The sequence below is a fragment of the Plecotus auritus genome (assembly GCF_963455305.1).
Source record: "Plecotus auritus genome assembly, chromosome: 12".
In the NCBI taxonomy this organism is placed as follows: Eukaryota; Metazoa; Chordata; class Mammalia; order Chiroptera; family Vespertilionidae; genus Plecotus; species Plecotus auritus.
This window is the reverse complement of record NC_137778.1, coordinates 12,267,386-12,285,655: the sequence shown is the minus strand read 5'-3', so window position 1 is coordinate 12,285,655 and position 18,270 is coordinate 12,267,386.

The following is an 18,270-nucleotide window of genomic DNA, read 5'->3' as shown; positions in this document are numbered from 1 at the left end:
TGCCCTGAAGGGTGTCCCGGATCAGGGTGGGGGTTCTCTTGGGGTGTGGGGCGGCCTGGGCGGGGGGGCCTGTGGTGGTTTGCAGGCTGGCCACACCCCCCGGGGACCCAAGTGGAGGCCCTGGTATCTGGGATTTATGTATCTTCTATAATTGAAACTTTGTAGCCTTGAGTGGAGGCCTAGGCCTGCCAGGGCTGCGGAAAGCTTGGCTTCCTCCATTGCCAGGGAAACCCAAGCCTCCTGCTCTCTCTGTGGCTGCAGCCATCTTGGTTGGGTTAATTTGCATACTTGCTCCTGATTGGCTGGTAGTCATGGCTTGTGGGTGTAATGGAGTGATGGTTAATTTGCATATTACTCTTTTATTAGATAGGATTCTTGGGGGACTCTCTCTCCTCTCCACACTTTTATTGTTATGTTTCAGTGTGGGCTATTTTGATTTAGTTACCTTCAAGCTGATGGTTTTTTCCCAGCTGTGCCAGACATACATATGCTCCTCAACTTACTTTATGTCCCAATAGACCCATCATGAGTTGAAAATATTGTTAGTCAAAAATGCATTTAATATACCTAACCTACTGCACATCATAGCTGAGCCTAGCCAATTTCTACTGAATGTGTATTCCTTCTGCATTGTCATAAAATTGAAAAATCATAAGTGAAATCATCACAACTCCGGAATCACCTGTCCTAGTAAGCCTGTAGAAGTCATTCTCTATCTCTTGCCATGATTTTTATTATTCTTTTTAGTATTCTGTTTGATTCTTTCTTATAGTTCTCATATGTCAGCTGAAATTCTCACATTTGATTATACATGGTGTCCCCCTTTTCCACTTGATCCTTTAACATTAATCAGAATTATTTTAAATTCCTTTGATAGTTTCATCATTTGGGTCGTATCTGTAAATGGTTCTATTGATTGCTGTGATTATTGACAGCATTGTGTATTTTTTGAGTGGTCTTTTGTGTGTGTGTTTTTTTAAATGATTTTGGGCTAAAAATTAGACATTGAATCAAGACTGTTGAGATTCATGTAAATAGTATTTATACTTGGAAATGAGCATACTCCTTGCTAGACTTTGAGTGTGGGTAGTTGAGTCAAGGTTGTCAAGTGTTGAGTTAGTCAAAGCTTGAGATTTATTGTGAATAAATACTGTCTTCAAATTCATCTAACCTTATGCTTAGATGAGGTCTATACTTAGAAATGGAGTCTTGGTTTCTGGTAGATTTTTCCTGTGTGTGAGTGGGGTTTTTTTTTGTTTTGTTTTTAATCACTTTTAACTCTAGGTTTTCCCTGTGAATCTATACCTCAGAAAGGTTCTCTCTTCATGATCTTGCCCCTCCAAGCTGTAAACAGCGGTTATTTGTTACTGCTTACCATCCTGGTGGTGGGGGCCAAAGGGACTTTCTCTGTGGTTTTAGTTCAGCTTTCATCTGGGGAAAACCCAGAGCTCCCAGGCCCCATCGACGAGCTTCCTAAGTGATCTCTCCCTACTTGGGTGTTATAAGATCTCTAATATCTGAGCCTAGACTGGTTTCCTGCCTTTCCCACAGATGCAAAGGGCTTTATCTAGTTCCTTCCTATAGACTCAATTGGTATTTGCCTGTGCTCTGGAGATGATAGGGTTTACCATCCTCTCCTAGGGGCTTAAGTGTGTGGGGAGAAAGATGTGGACAAGGGCTCCCTTTTCTGCAGCAATGGCTTCTCTCTTCCCACAGGTCTTTTTGGGTCTGATACCCTGCCCCTAAACTTTCTAATGAATCCCCAGTGAGATCAATGAAGAAGAGCCTTCAAATGGTTGCAAATTGCTCTGTGTCTGTGGCTCTATACTAGAAACTCCTCTTAGCAAACTGTTAATTTTTTTGGCTGAAATTTCTTTGCTTGCATGGTAGCACCAACTCCCTTCTCTGCTCTGTTCCAAGTAAGCCAGTGCTTGCCTCCTGCATCTGATAAGAGATATGTGTTTTTTTCTATATTTCTGATTAGTTGGTTGCATTGCAACCTCAACTCTCAGATGTATTCAAGAAAAGTTATGATTTTTATAGATTATTCATCTTTTCCTGTTGTTAAGTTGGGAGCAACATTATTTCCAGCTTTCTACCTCCTAAGTGGAAGCTCAGTATCCTAATGTATTCTTTTTAACAAAGTTGTGTCCCTACTAAAAAAATTCTAAAACTACGGATGCTGGGAACCACAATGGGTATAAAAATGAGGTGACATATGCTCACTGAGTTTTATAGTATCACCAGTAGTTATGTTATAGGGGCTGAAAAGAGAAAATAGATGCTAGAAGAACTTTTGATAATAGCACTTTGGAATTTACTAGCATCCTCTTAAAAGTAGCATATGGTCAACTTTGGCAAATGGTGCATGGACACTTGGAAAGTAGTGTGGTTTGTAGTCATCAAAGTCCCATTTAATTTTTTATTAGTTATATTACTAAAAACCTATGTCTATTCTCAAATTCATGAATTGCCAATTTTTTTCACTTTATCCTTTTAATTCTAATAGTTTGACAAAAACGAACTCATCCTCATGTAAAATAAGAAATTAAGTACAATTTTACTTCCTTCAACTCACCATTATATAATCTAACATAATATAAAGTTATAAAAATAGCTTTTGTTTTTGTTACATATGACCCTTTCCTCAGAGCGTTTAGCGCTTATTTCTGTTACAGTAATTAAATAAATATTTCCACTAACTTCATTTTACTTGAAATCCTTTTATCTTCTAACTTCTTTGTTGGGCGCCTTTGATTCATGTATTTGTCAGCTAGGTTATGCCTTTGAATAACTTTTTCAGGAAGGATACATGAGTGCAATATTTTTTGAGCTCTTACATATATGAGAATATATTTTTGCTGCCACAACTCATAAAATCCTCTTTCATCTCCAGCATTTTGCATTGCTGGAAGTTGTAGACTTCCAAACACTTTCAGAAACAATATAAGTACTGATAAGAGAAGGGACTTTAAGGAAGCAGTATCTTTACCCATCACAGAAGTCAGTTCCCTTACAGCAGGAGAGACTATCAGGCTATTTGGTTGTAGCTTGGACTCCATATCTTAAATGTAGAGGTAAATGCATGAGAGGCTAGAAACCTATTCTCATTTCTTTTTGATGGCTGTTTTATTTCACATGTCTGAATAGTTTTTTTCTGTCTTGCCCAGCACACTAGTCAGGAATATTTCCTCCAAGAAATTCACATTAGTTTAAATGGTATTATTGAAGGATTTAATTGGTTTCTTGTGGTCTGTTCTCAGCCTTTTCAATGATATTTCAATAAGAGGATAGCCCTTGCTGGGGAGCTCAATTGGGTAGAGCACTGTCCGATATGGTACACCAGGTTTGCAGGTTCCATCCCCTGTCAGAGCACACATAAGAAGCAACCAATGAAGCATAAATAAGTGGAAAAACAAATTGATGTTTCTCTCTTTCCCTCTCTCAAGAAATAAATTTAAAAAATAATATTTAAAAAGGAAATAAATCTGAGGCTTCACAATGTTTAAGTTTATTCCTTCATTAAGCAAACATTTATGGAGTAACTTATTAAAGTCCACATTATATTTCTAAAAGTTTATTTAACCATATTTAGGTATTTTCACCCATAATTTTTTTACCAGTAAAATAATTACCTATTGAGAAATAGTATTTTAGGATAGATTCTTATCTGTGAAATTTCTAGGCCAAGGGTTTCAGTCATTTTAATGTATCGACATTTAATGCTGAATTACTTTCTCAAAAGAAATTCTCACCAGCAGATAGTTATGAGTTTAGCTTCCTGCTGTCCAGTCACCACAGACTTGGCTACCAGGAGGGAGCTGGTGTCAAAGAACAAACTGAACAGGGAAGGCCCCCATTCCATGGGCAATGAGATAAACTAAGGAGAGGCTGGGGCATAGCCCCTGGTCAGAGGTGCGAGAAAGAAATTCACAGATAATCAAACCAGAAATGAAACTGGAATATACTGGAAAAGCAAAGAAGAGAAGATGAATGAGTTCCACGGGTGGGCTAACATTTTGACTCGAGGGCCACAATGGGTTCTTAAACTGGACCGGAGGGCTGGAACAAAAGCATGGATGGAGTGTTTGTGTGAACTAATATAAATTCAAAGTAAAGGAGTGGAGGGGAGAGCAAGAGAACCCTCTGCTCTTTCAGCTCCGCGGGCCGGATAGAACAGCCAAACGGGCCGGATCCGGCCCGCGGGCCGTAGTTTGCCCATGGCTGAAAACTGCTAGGATGTGAGCGGAAAATGGGCTAAAGAGGGAAAGGAAAATGGAGAGCTCACTTTTCAAAGGTGATCAAAAACAGGAAACTGAGTCAGCCTACCAAAGACACAGGTTCATAACTTCCTGCAGGGAACTTTTGAGCAATTCATTCAGGACCTTCAGCTAATCCTTCCTACTCTTAAAAAGACCGTATCACTTCTTACAACAGACGCCACAATGCTCGCTGCACACAAGGATGGAATGGCAGTGAGTACTTGGTAAGTAGGCCCTTTCTGTATGCTCATTGAACCAATTCCTGGGTTTGATAATTGAGCTGTTCCCAGGCTCAGTGCAGAGAGGAAAGCTCTTATTAAAATCCAGACCAGCCAAGCCCATCACTTTCACCTGCTAAGTTCTAGGGACCAGACGAAAAGGAGGAATGTCCAAAACCAGCCATAGACAACGGTTAAGTCACTCCAGGCTGGGTGTCCAAGCCCTTGAAGAAAGAAAGACTCGGAGTACAAAGAACAGCTCTGGAGCTGGGCTAGAAGCTTCATTTTTATTTTAAAATATGATTAGATGCAATGAAAGCTGATACGTTTAAAACATTCTTGACTCCAGCATCTGCAGCGGCTCTGAATTATTTGGTGGCTTACTTTGCAGGAGGCAAGCTGAGTAGTGAGCATTTTTTAGTAGCAGTGGCTGAACTAACATTTCCAAAAAAAATTTTTTTTTCAAGTCCACAGAATAGTAAGTGAATAGCTCATTATTTCTTTTTTAAAAAGCTCGACTCTGTAGGCTGTCCCCACCTTTGCCATTTCCTCTGAGGTGCCAGCTTCAGACAGTTTGTCTTAAAGTGCTTGAGTCGCTTTGGAAGTCAGAAATCTCTCCATCTGTCCCTGAGAAACACCCAGAGCTGATCCAAATGTGTCCAGGAGTTTCCAGAGAAGTCAAATAACCAACTAATTACAGTTCCTTAAAAGTGTATTTTACTATCCCATTTTTCAAATAATTTTACATGTAAGATTCCATTGTAAAAGGTAAATGACTATTTTGCTGGGTGAAAAAGGCAGTCAGTCCCATTTTACAGGTGAAGCCACGAGACACCGAGAGGTGGCTGACCCGTCCAAGGCCACAGCTGGCTAGGAGCAACTGGGAACAGGAAGCAGAACTGGCCAACTATTTCCTCTGTAATCTCACACAGTTTTTCACTGGGCATGGGAAGCAATTTAACTACAGCACTGTGCAAGCACTGGAGTGAAAGTGGGCTCTCTACACCTTCCATCAAATGGACGGCTTTTCCAGCATATTCCTGTCTCTTCCAAGGCAGGCATAGTCGTCCTGCTCCCAAACCTTCAGCCAGCAACTTCTTTACCGAGCAGCCTCTCCATTGGCCATTTTGCTGTGGGAAACCAAGCCTTCTTCTGTCTGTTCAGGGGTGCCTGCAGATTACCCTCAGTTGATTTTGACGTTGGCTTGCAATTAGTAGGATTCTTTTATAAGAAGTCTATTTCTGGTGGTAAGTTCAGAACCCTAGAGATAGGAACTGTATGTAGCATGTAATGCAATACCTCGGGCAGTCTCACTTTAGCTTGGGACCCATGAGCAAAGTTGGGACCCTGTGGGAGAAACCCATCACGTGGGAGAAGGAAACATCAGAGCTGGGATTAATTCGGAGAGCATGAAAACCAGCCTCCTCTTATGACAGATGTACAAATGAGGCCTTTGAGTTACTGGTGGAGACATGAGTAGAAACCAAATCTCCTGATTTCATGTTCCCACCTCCCACCCAACAGCGTTCTGCTTATCCAAGGAGGAAGAGGCACTTATGGAATCTGGGTCCTTGGCCACTACTTCCGTGCCTGACATGCAGAGGTTTGCTTAGTCTTCCTGGGAGTGGCTGCTTCCATGCTCATGGCTTCTTCATTCTGGCTGGGGCCAATCTCTGCGCTCAAGAATCATAATGCCACAGTGAGAGGGGCCCATGACTCCGCAAGGGTGACAATAGCACTAACACTGATGATATTGTTATGAAAGGAAAATACAGCCTTATTCGCCTGCTATACTGAATGGGAAGTAGGCTCTTTTAAGGAGCTCAGAGGAGGGAAGTAATCATGTCTCTCTCTATTTTATTCTGTCCACCATCCTGATTTCCAAGTTCATATTACATTTCAAAGCGTAAGTCCATCTCTTTATCCCTTGACAGAGGCCAGAATAACATTAACCAGATTGATTTCTATGCTCTCTTCTCTGTGTGGTCGTTAGACATGTGTTCTACTGGAGGCAGCCCAGTGTGGCTGTGATTCATGCTCACCAGTTACTGTGCGCTGCATTCCTTACTACTGGTACTTCGTTCCTGAAAAGCTGGTCATGGGCAGAGAGTGTAACAGATGCATGCCAATGACTCCTTAAGGTTTGCAGTAAGTCATACTGGAGGCCTGGAGACTTGTCGTTTCTTCATATAGTCGTGGCTTATTTTTTTGCCTCCTGTGCAAGCGAAGGAATTTGTTCAAAGGCCTATATCTGCGGTAAGGAAGTCCTCATGCACCGAGCAATCTCATTTAACACCCCAAACCTTTACTATCTCTGACTGTTTCAGTGATTTGTCTCTGTCCAGTTTCTTGCTTCTGAAAGAGTCATAGAAATGACACAGAGATGGAAATCAGAGGCATATTATGGATAAGTGAAAAAGAAATTCAAGATAAAGGGACTCAGCCCAGCCCAGTTACTAATATGTAACCTGAGCACTAAAAGGTGGAAATATATTTTTAAATATGTATGCACATATATGTTAAATGTATTTGATAACTATATCTTTGATCCTGCTTGTCAATTCATATGCAACTCTACCTTTTTTAAGGATAATCTTAACATAACAATTCCATAAGGAAGACCAGTTGATTCCTGTGGCATTATGTAATTATAACAAATGGCCACAATAGTATTTTCATCCAACGTGCTCTTCCAGAACTTTGCCATTCTCCATCAAGAGGTAAAAGCTATCTCTTCCCTTTTCCCTGGGTAGGTTTGTGAGGTATGAACATAAGGAATGTTGTAGAAATGTTATAGCATGACTTCAAAGTTAAAGTTATTTTAGAACAGGCAACAGAGCTCCTGCCTGGTGTGAGTTCTCTCTCTCTCTCTCTATTTCACTCTCTCTCTCTCTCTCAAAATCCACAAAAATAAAATATCCTCAGGTGAGGATTTAAAAAATGGTTTCCAGGCAATGATCAAATCTAGTGCTGCATCTAAAGAGTAAACCAGTGTTGTAGCTGAAAAACTCTATGTTAAGACCTCAAAAATATTTAAAGTGGCATCTCAAACTCCCCAAAATATGTTGCCCCATGATCTTAAAGTCATGTCTCACAGAGAGTGTCAGTTAAAAATTAAAGCTTCTAAGAATCTTAAAGGTGTTATCTCACAGCAGCCTTACAGGAAGCCCAAAATAGAATTTCTCAAAAGAAAAAGAAGTGTGGCTATGACTTTTGTCTGATGAAGTAAGCATTGATAAAATGTTTGAAATGAACCATCCTATATAATAAAAGAGTAATATGCAAATTAAACATCACTCCATTACACCCATAAGCCACACCCACCAGCCAATCATGAGTGATTATGCAAATTAACCCAACCAAGATGGCTGAGGCCACAGAGAGAGCAGGAGGGAGGCTTGGGTTTCCCCAGCAATGGAGGAAGCCAACCTTTCCACACACCTTGCAGGCCCAGGCCTGCACTCCAGGCTACAAAGTTTCAATGATAGAAGATAAATAAATCCCAACAAAAATGGCGGCAGCCACAGAGCTGGAGAGAGCAGGAGGCTAGAGTTGCCCCCGGCGATGGAGGACGCCAAGCTTCTGCAGCCCTGGCCTGCCTTGGTCTCTGCTTAAGGCTACAAAGTTTCAATTATAGAAGAAACATAAATCCCAACAGAAATGGCTGCCGCCACGGAGCGAGCAGAAGGCTTGGCTTCGCTCCAGGCTACAAAGTTTCAATTATAGAAAATAAATAAATCCCAGATACCAGGGCCTCCGCTTGGGTCACCAAGGGGCGTGGCCGGCCTGCAAACCACCACAGGCCCCTCACCCAGGCTGCCCCACACCCCAAGGGAACCCCCACCCTGATCCGGGACACCTTTCAGGGCAAACCAGCTGGCCCCCACCCATGCACCAGGCCTCTATCCTATCTAATAAAAGAGTAATATGCAGATTGACCATCACTCTAACACACAGGATGGCTGCCCCATGTGGTCAAAGATCCTGCCCCCATGTGGACACAAGATGGCCACCACAAGATGGCCAGCAGGGGAAGGCAGTTGGGAGGGACCAGGCCTGCAAGGGAGGGCAGTTGTGGGTGATCAGGCCAGCAGGGGAGGGCAGTTAGGGGTGACCAGGCCAGCAGAGGAGGGAAGTTGGGGGCAACCGGGCCTGCAGGGAAGGGCAGTTGGGGGGGACCCAGGCCTGCAGGGGAGAGCAGTTGGGGGGGACCAGACCTGCAGGGGAGGGCAGTTAGGGGTGACCAGGCCTGCAGGGGAGGGCAGTTAGGGGCAAACAGGCTGGCAGGGGAGCAGTTAGGCATCAATCAGGCTGGCAGGGGAGTGGTTAGGGGGTGATCAGGGTGGCAGGCAGAAGCAGTTAGGGGCAATCAGGAAGGCAGGCAGGCGAGCAGTTGGGAGCCAGCAGTCCTGGATTGTGAGAGGGATGTCTGACTGCCAATTTAGGCCCGATCCTATTTGGATCGGGCCTAAACGGACAGTCAGACATCCCTAGAGGGATCCCAGATTGGAGAGGGTGCAGGCTGGGCTGAGGGACACCCCCCACCCTGTGCACGAATTTTGTGTACCGGGCTCTAGTAAAATATAAAAGAGCTCAATAAAATAGGAATAGAATGGAAGTTCTTCAATCTGATAAAGACATCTCCAAAAGTCACAACAAAAAAGTCATACTTAAAGGTAAAAGATTGAACACTTTCCTCCCTAAAATCAGGAACAAGTCAAAGATGACCACTCTCACCACTTCTATTTAATATTGAACTGGTATCTAGCCAAGACAATTATATATATACTAGGGGCCCGGTGCACAAAATTCGTGCACAGGGGTGTGTGTCCCTCAGCCCAGCCTGCACCCTTTCTAATCTAGGACCCCTCGAGGGATGTCCGACTGCCCGTTTAGGCCCAATCCTACTAGGCAGTCAGACATCCCTCTCACAATCCAGGACTGCTGGCTCCCAACTGCTCGCCTGCCTGCCTTCCTGATTGCCCCTAACCGCTTCTGCCTGCCAGCATGATCACCCCCTAACCACTCCCCTGCCAGCCTGATTGATGCCTAACTGCTCCCCTGCCAGCCTGTTTGCCCCTAACTGCCCTCCCCTGCAGGTCTGGTCACCCCTAACTGCCCTCCCCTGCAGGCCTGGTCCCCCACAACTGCTGTCCCCTGCAGGCCTGGGTCCCCCTCAACTGCCCTTCCCTGCAGGCCGGGTCGCCCCCAACTTACCTCCTCTGCCGGCCTGGTCACCCCTAACTGCCCTCCCCTGCAGGCTTGATCACCCTTAACTGCCCTCCCTTGCAGGTCTGGTCCTTCCCAACTACCCCCCCTGCTGGCCATCTTGTGGTGGCCATCTTGTGTCCACATGGGGGCAGCCATCTTGTGTGTTAGAGTGATAGTCAATTTGCATATTACTCTTTTATTAGATAGGATTATTAGATAGGATAGAGGCCTGGTGCATGGGTGGGGGCCAGCTGGTTTGCCCTGAAGGGTGTCCCAGATCAGGGTGGGGGTTCCCTTGGGGCATGGGGTGACCTGGGCGAGGGGCCTGTGGTGGTTTGCAGGCCAGCCATGCCCCCCGACAACCAAAGTGGAGGCCCTGGTATCTGGGATTTATTTATCTTCTATAATTGAAACTTTGTAGCCTTGAGCAGAGCCAAGCCTCCTGCTTGCTCCGTGGCCATTTTTGCTGGGATTTATTTATCTTCTATAATTGAAACTTTGTAGCATTGAGTGGAAGCCTAGGCCAGCCAGGGTGTACAGAAAGCTTGGCTTCCTCCATCGTTGGGGCAACTCAAGCCTCCTGCTCTCTCCAGCTCTGTGGCTGCAGCCATTTTTGTTGGGATTTATTTATCTTCTATAATTGAAACTTTGTAGCCTGGAGTGGAGGCCTGGGCCTGCCAGCATGTGCAGAAATCTTGGCTTCCTCCATTGCCAGGGAAACCCAAGCCTCCTGCTCGCTCTGTCGCTGCAGCCATCTTGGTTGGGTTAATTTGCATACTCTCTCCTATTGGCTGGTGGGCGTGGCTTGTGGGTGTAGCGGAGTGATGGTTAATTTGCATATTACTCTTTTATTAGATAGGATACATTGAGATGAAAAGGGATAAAATAAATCTACCTATATTTGCAGGTGGCGTGATACTGAATGTAGAAAATCTGCAGGAATTCACAAAACTTTTAGAACTAATGAACAAGTGCATAATACAACATCAATCTACAAAAATCAATTGTATTTCTATACACTATCAATGAATAATCTGACAATGAAATCAGAAAAAAAAATCTACTATAATAGCATCAAGGTGAATAAGATACCTAGTAATACACTTTTAAAAAAAAGTTTTAACTTTACACTTGGAAAACTATAAAACATCATTTAAAGAAATAAATAAAATTATATACATGGTCATGGATCAGAAGTCTTACCATTGTCAAAATGGTGATGTGCACTAATTAATAAACAGATTCACTTCAATCTCTATAAAAATTCTAGTTGTTTTATTCTGCAAAAAATCGACACTCTTATCTTAAAATTCATACGGAAATCCATGGGGCCAAGAATAATCTTGAAAAACAAGAACAAAGTTGTCAATATTCTTTCCAGTCTGTGTCTTGCCTATTCTTTTCTGGTTAATTTTTTTCATGTCCTATAAAAAACAAAAACAAAACAAAGTTCTTAAGTAAGTTGCAAAGATATTCTCTTATGTTTATTCTAGCATTTTAGGGTTCTAGCTAATATTAGGATCCATCTTAAAATGAATGCATGTGGTAAGATAGGAGTTGGGGTTTTGTTTGATTTGTACTTTTATCGAGGTGTTCCAATACCATTTAAAATTAAATTTGCCTTTGTAGTATAAACCCACCCTCTTCCCTTGCTGAATTTGCATGGTGATGGGTTTGAAACAAATTGACCACATATGTGGATATATTTTGGACAATCTCACCTGTTCTATTGATCTATTTATCCGTTCTGTCTTGCTTACTGGAACTTTATAGAAAGAATTGTAATCAAGTGGTATAAACCCTACAGTTCTTATTGTTCATGATTGTTTTAGGTTATTCTAGTAATAAATTGTAGAACTAGTTTGTCAATTTCTTTACAAAGCCTGCTTTTTTCTTCAGAACATTCTGAATCTGCAGATAAATATGGGGATAAAGGACAACAGTACAGAATCTTTCAATTGTGGTCGATCTTTCAATTTATTTATGTCTTTAATTTTTTCAACAATTTTTTAGTTTTCAGTATAGAGGTCATGAACACATTTTGTTAGATTTAATCCTCAGGTATGATGTTTTTTGAAGCTAATGTAAATGGTATGTTCTTGTGTTTTTTCTGATTACAGGCAAAATAGCTTAATATTTTGCCATGAAGAATGATATTAGATATAGATATTTCACAGTTGTGCTTTAACTGATTGAGATAGTTCCTTCTCATTCCTAATTTTCTTTGAGTTATCATTATAAATGGATATTGAATTTTGTCTATTTTTTTTCTCCATCTATTGAGAAATCATATGGTTTTCCTTCTTTAGTCCATTAACATTGTGAATTACATTGACTGATTGATTTTTTATGCCTTCTTGGTATAAACTCACCTGGTTAAGATTTATTCTCTTTTACATTTACTTTTGAATTCTGTTTGCTAATGTTTCATAATAATTTATATATCTGTGTGCATGAGGAATTTTGATCTGTACATTTCTTTCCTTGTAATATATTTGTCAGGTTTTGATATCAGGTTTATGCTAGTCTCATCAAAGGAGTTAGGAAGCATTCATTTCTTTTCTGTCTTCAGAAAGAATTTGTGTAAGATTGGTATTATTTCTTCTTACATGTTTAATAGAATTTACCAGTAAAGACAACTGGACCTGAAATTTTCTTTGTGGGAATATGTTTCCTACAAATTAAACCATTTTGGTATATACTGGGCTATTTAAATTCTGTATTCCATTTATATTCCTTTTGTATTTTTCAAGGAATTTGTACATTTTATCTAAGTTTTCAGATTTATTGGCATAAAATTGCACCTAATATCTCATTACTCTATTAATTTTTTAGGCTTTGTAGTGATGTTCTCTTGATATTGATAATTTATGTTTTGTTTTCTTGATAAGCCTTGAAAGGCATTTTATCAATTTATTAAGATTTCAAAGGAATAAACTTGAATTTCTTGATTTTTCTCTACTTCTCTTTTTATTGTTTCATATAAAAGAAATCATATGATATGTGCCTTTTGTCTATTCTTTATAAGAGCATACTGATTTATACATCTATCCATATTGTTCTAAGTATTTATAGTTTGTTTCCTTTTTAAAATTTACACCTGAGGGATACAACAGGCAACGTAGGTATGTGCCCTGACCTGGAATCCAACCCTCAACCTTTTTGGTGTATGGGATGACACTCCAACCAACCTAGCCACCCAGCCGGAGCTGGTTTGTTCCTTTTCATTGCTGAGTAGTAGTCCATTGTATGTTTATGCCATAGTTGGAGGAAATTTGCTTTTTTTTTTTTTTTTTCCAGTTGGGAGCTATTATGAATATAGCCACTATGATAATTTGAGTGCAAGCTTTTGTGTAGTCACATGTGTTTAGTTCTCCTGGGTAAATATCTAAAAATTGAATTGCTAAATTTTGTGGTATGTGTATATATAACTTTTAAAAAAAACTATCTGATTTTTAAATATATATATATTTTTTATTGATTTCAGAGAGGAAGGGAGAGGGAGAGAGAGATAGAAACATCAATGATGAGAGAGAATCATTGATCGGCTGCCTCCTGCACGTCCCCTACTGGGGATCAAGCCTACAACCTGGGCATGTGCCCTTGCCCAGAATTGAATCCAGGAACCTTCAGTCTGTAGGCTGATGCTCTATCCACTTAGCCAAACCGGCTAGGGCAAGAAACTACCCAATTTTTAATTGGTTATACCATTTTACTTTTTCACTACTAATGTATAAGAGTTTCAGTTGTTCTAAAATCTTATCAACCCTTACATTTGTATGTTTGTTTGTTTTTTTAAATCTCAGCTATTCTGATATGCATGAAGTAGTATGCCATTGTGGTTTTAGCTTGCATTTTTAGGTGACAATTTTGAGCATGATTTTATGGGCTTTTTGACCATTCACACATCTTCTTTTCTGAAACATTTTTTTCAAAGTTTTTGGCCATTGTCTTAATTGCTTGTTTTCTTATAATTAAGTTGTAAGAATCCTCTCTATTTTCTGAATATAAGTCCTTTGACAGACATGTGTATTCGCCTAGGCTGAGCTTTCTTCTTCATTCCTCAATGGTGTTTTCGAAAGAGCAGAGTTAGTGATTTTTAGGCAGTACAATTTATCCAACTTTTATGTTTCATACTTTTTGTGCCTAGAAAGACTACTTATTTTCATTTCACACAAAAATTCTCTACTGTTTTCTTTCATAAGTTTTAGAATTTGATTTCTACATTTAGGACTGTGATTCATTTTGTATTAATTTTTGGTTACAGTGAAAGGTTAAAGTTGAGGTTTGTGTGTTTCCTTAGGAATGAGCAGTTGTTCTATTGTCATTTGTGAGAAAGATACTATTTCCCCACTAAATTTACCTGGTCTTTTTTGTCAAAACCAATTAACCATAAATTTGTGTGTCTATTCGGGACACTCTGTTTTGTTTCATAATCTATATTTTGGTATTTTTAAATTTCTATCAGCAATGTCTTATAGTCTTCAATGCACAGGTTTTACGTGTATTTTGTTAAATTTATCCTAAATACTTTATATTTGGATGTTATAACAGATGGTAATATGTTTACTATTTCAATTTTCAATTTTCCATTGTTGGCTTACAAAATATTAGCCTATCATTCCAGTAATTTTTAGCAGATTTCTTAGAATTTTTAAACTGTACATGATCATGTTATCTGTGAATAAATATAGAGTTACTTCTTTCTTTCCAAAATGTAGGCTTTTAAATTTCCTTTTCTGGCCTTTTTACACTAACTAGAAACTGCACTAAGATATTAAATTTAAGTAGTGAGAGTAGATATCATTATTTTTACTTAAGCATCGGGAGAAGCATTCAATCATTCATCATTAAATATGATCTTATCAGTAATTTATTTTTGGTAGAAGATCTCTATAAAGTTAGGAAATTCACTGGTATTCCTATTTTACTGAGAGGTTTTTCATAAAATGATAAACTTATTTTTGTATAATTGAAGTACAATAAACTTCATGTATTTAAATTATACAATTTGGTCCACTTTGACAAATGTATACTTATGTGATGACATCATTACAATAAAAATAATAAACATTTTCATAACCCCTAAAAGTTCTTTTCACGCCCCTTGATAATCTATCACTCCACTCCTATCCCTAAGTGACAACTGAACTGATTTTTGTTACCATAGATTAGCATTTTTCTCAAATTTTATATAAACAAATCATTATAGTATGTACTCTTTTTATTTAATCTGGCTTCTTTCACTCAGAGCAATTATTTTTATTTTCATTCATTCTGTTGGCTATATCAGTAAATCATTTTTCTTTTTGTTATTTTTCTTATTCGTATGTTCTTATTGCCAAGTAGTATTTTATTGTTGTTATACCACAATTTATCCACTCGCATGCTGCTTAACATTTGGGCTGATTCCAGTTCTCTGATATTACAAATGAATCTACTATGAAAATTCATGTACAAGTCTTTGTATGGACATATGTTTTCATTTCTCTTAGGCAAATCCCTAGGAATGAAATGGCTTTATTATTTGTAGATATATGTTTAACTTTAAAAAAAAAACTATAAAACTTTTTTTTCACAAGGACTGTTATTTAACAACTCACATGGGCATTATTCTGCTGAACTCTAGCGAGGGAACCTCCGCAGGCTCATTTGATTTTTTCACTGTGTCCATCTCTCTGGTGAAATTTTCATCTGTTTGAGCCTGTGTCCAACATTTATCCTCACTTCATTAATATATTTGTTATAGTTATTTTAAAGTTCCTTTGTGATAATTCTAAGAACTAAGTCATCTCTGTATCTACCTGTCTTGAGTGTTTCTTTCTTGAGCAAGGGGTTTCAGTTTTTTACCCCTTTGTGCATTTTTAAAAAAATTGTATTCCCTGAGTTGTTTGTAAAAGAACAGCAGATATCTAAATAAAAAATATTATACTCTAAATAAAATATATCTATTTTTCTGTTCATTGCGATTAAGTTACTTTAATCTTTAGATGAGCTTGGTATGGCCTTTGTTGCAATGTAGATTCAGATTCCCACTGAGTTCAAATGTTTTCAGGACTGGATCAGAACTTTCAGCCAGGCTTAGGAGCCCTCAAGAAACTGTATGTGTCATTTTATGCTGAGCTTTTCTGCAGCTAGTTTTCTGAACCATGAGAAATCTGTCTCTGTTTTCAGGAAAGATGCCAGCTTTTGGGGTCACTATTTGTTTACCAGTTTTACCCTAAGATCTCTGAACTTTGGAAAATCTATTTCCACTGGTTGCCTGGCCACTTGCCTTTGGAGGTCAGCTGTCTCACATACCATATAGAGTCAGAATACTTCGGATGGATTTTTATCAGGTCTCCTTTTCCATCCACAACCTTCTGAAAGTTGCTGCAGTATTCCCAATGATGATCGTACATGCCCAAATAGAGAATCGCTCTCAGTTTTCCTGCCCTGCCCTAATACTTAGGCATACTTCCCCTTACACTCAATGAAGACTTAAGAGAAAAAGTAGAAGTCTGGTTCCTCCTTTACCCCAGTTTCCTATGGATTCTTCCTCATCCCTCTGTACTGCCAAAATAAAAGCAGTCATGGTTTCTTCTCTTTAGGAAGAGATTGCCACTTACTGAAATTTAGATTTCTTTGCATTTTCATCTCTCTGATGGGCTTGACACCCCCCGCACCCCCACACACACAAATTGTGTGTGTTTTTCTGACTTATTTAAGGTGAGAGTACCAGTTCCTTGACCACAGTTCACAGGAAGTAGAACTCTGGCACAAAAAATTATTGGGAGAACAAAAATATGAAAATATAGACTTAGACATATGCTTAGTTGTAGACTCAATATAGACAGTATACAGGGGTGGGCAAAAATAGGTTTACAGTTGTGAATACACAAAACACAAGTTTATAATAATCATAACCTGAATTTTTTTCCATAAGAACAATTTTGCCACCCCTGTATATGTTATATACATAGGCTTGCATCCAACAAAGAGTTAAAAATTTTAGATTATTTTAATATGCAAGACTTATTCACTGCTTTTCTTTTTTATAGCAGTTTCATTTTTAATATTTTATATTCCAATTTTCTTTATTTTAATATTGCTTTTCTCTCCTGATACTTTTATCCTATCTTAAACAGGAGGGTTATTACTGAGCAGGCAGGTAGTTCCTTAATTGAAACATTTATGGGGTATTCTAGAAAACTATAAAGACTTTTAAGAAATAGCAGAGCTTTAATAGGTTCTTGTGTACTCACGTTATAACCTAATTCAGTGCTCTTTCAGCAATGCCTGAGGATGTTGCTAATTTATGGCTGTGATGAGCAATAAAGCAATAATAGTAATCGAAAGGTGCAATATTCCTTGTTTAAGGGGCATTTATGGTTATGTATTAAAACTATAAATACTTCAAGAGGCTACAAAGCTGATCTATAGAAAATGAAAGATAAGATTTCACTACCTTCTGAAAGTACTTTTCTAGCAGAAATCTGAGCTCGACTTTATGGTTTATAAATACAAACAAACCAAAAGTGAAATGCTCAATATGTCTACCCATCCAAAGGGACCACTTAAATAACCACTAGTACTCAAACCTAATAAGGGCTGGAAAGTTCATTTTCTTCCTTATTTTTCAACTTTCTATTTTCTTTCCTTTGTTCCTTTATAAAAATTGCTCTTCCCTCTACTTCACATTCTTTGCACTCTTCTTCCTTTTACTCTGTTTCTTCTCTTCTCTCCCATTTCCTCTCACTTTACCTCCTATACCCATAGTGGATGAAAGAAGCAAATTGTATTGGGGTGAACATGGGGAACAGAGTTCAGCCTTTGTGGGAGAGGGCCCCAGGACTCTAGGTAAGTCTTCTCTGACCCTGAACCTTGTGGCTGGACCAGCTCTGACTTCCAGACTGCCTGTGTAAGCAAACTCTAAAATTAATGCCTGTTCTATACAGCTATCCAGTATCCTTGCCACTTTTTCTACCCCCATCTGGATCTTGGTTTTGTACTCATTAGTCTTGATTCTTTTGTTCCCATCTTGTTTTTAATATCTGTAGTGGCACATTTGTTTGGTAGCCCATTAAATGCCTTTTTTTTATCTTCTTGGATTTCTGTTTTCTAAGATATATGTGTTTGGTTTCCTCAAGTTCCTGGGGTCCTCAAATCTCTTCAAGGAAGGGGAGAAATGCAGATCAGTCAACTGATTTCTAAGTTAATCAAAATCTTACTCATTCTTTAAAGTTTGGATCAAGTAGTTCCTCTGGTAGGTACCCTATTCTCAGCACTCCCATGATTTCCTACATATTCCTCTGTCATTGTACTTTTCAGGTTATATCTGCTCCTGTGTCTGTATCTCACACAGGGGTATGAGCTGGGTTTTATTTCTAACACAGGTCTTACCACAGTGGTCAGTCCATAAGTGGAAATTAAATGATAAATAGAATGAACAATTTTATTCACTCAACAAATATTAATTGAGCACCTACTTGGTATCAGACACTGTGAATTTAATGGTAAACAAAACAGGTAAAGCCCCTGCCATCATTAGATCTGTATTTCCTGGGCCATCCATACAATAGATACACAAATAAATATAA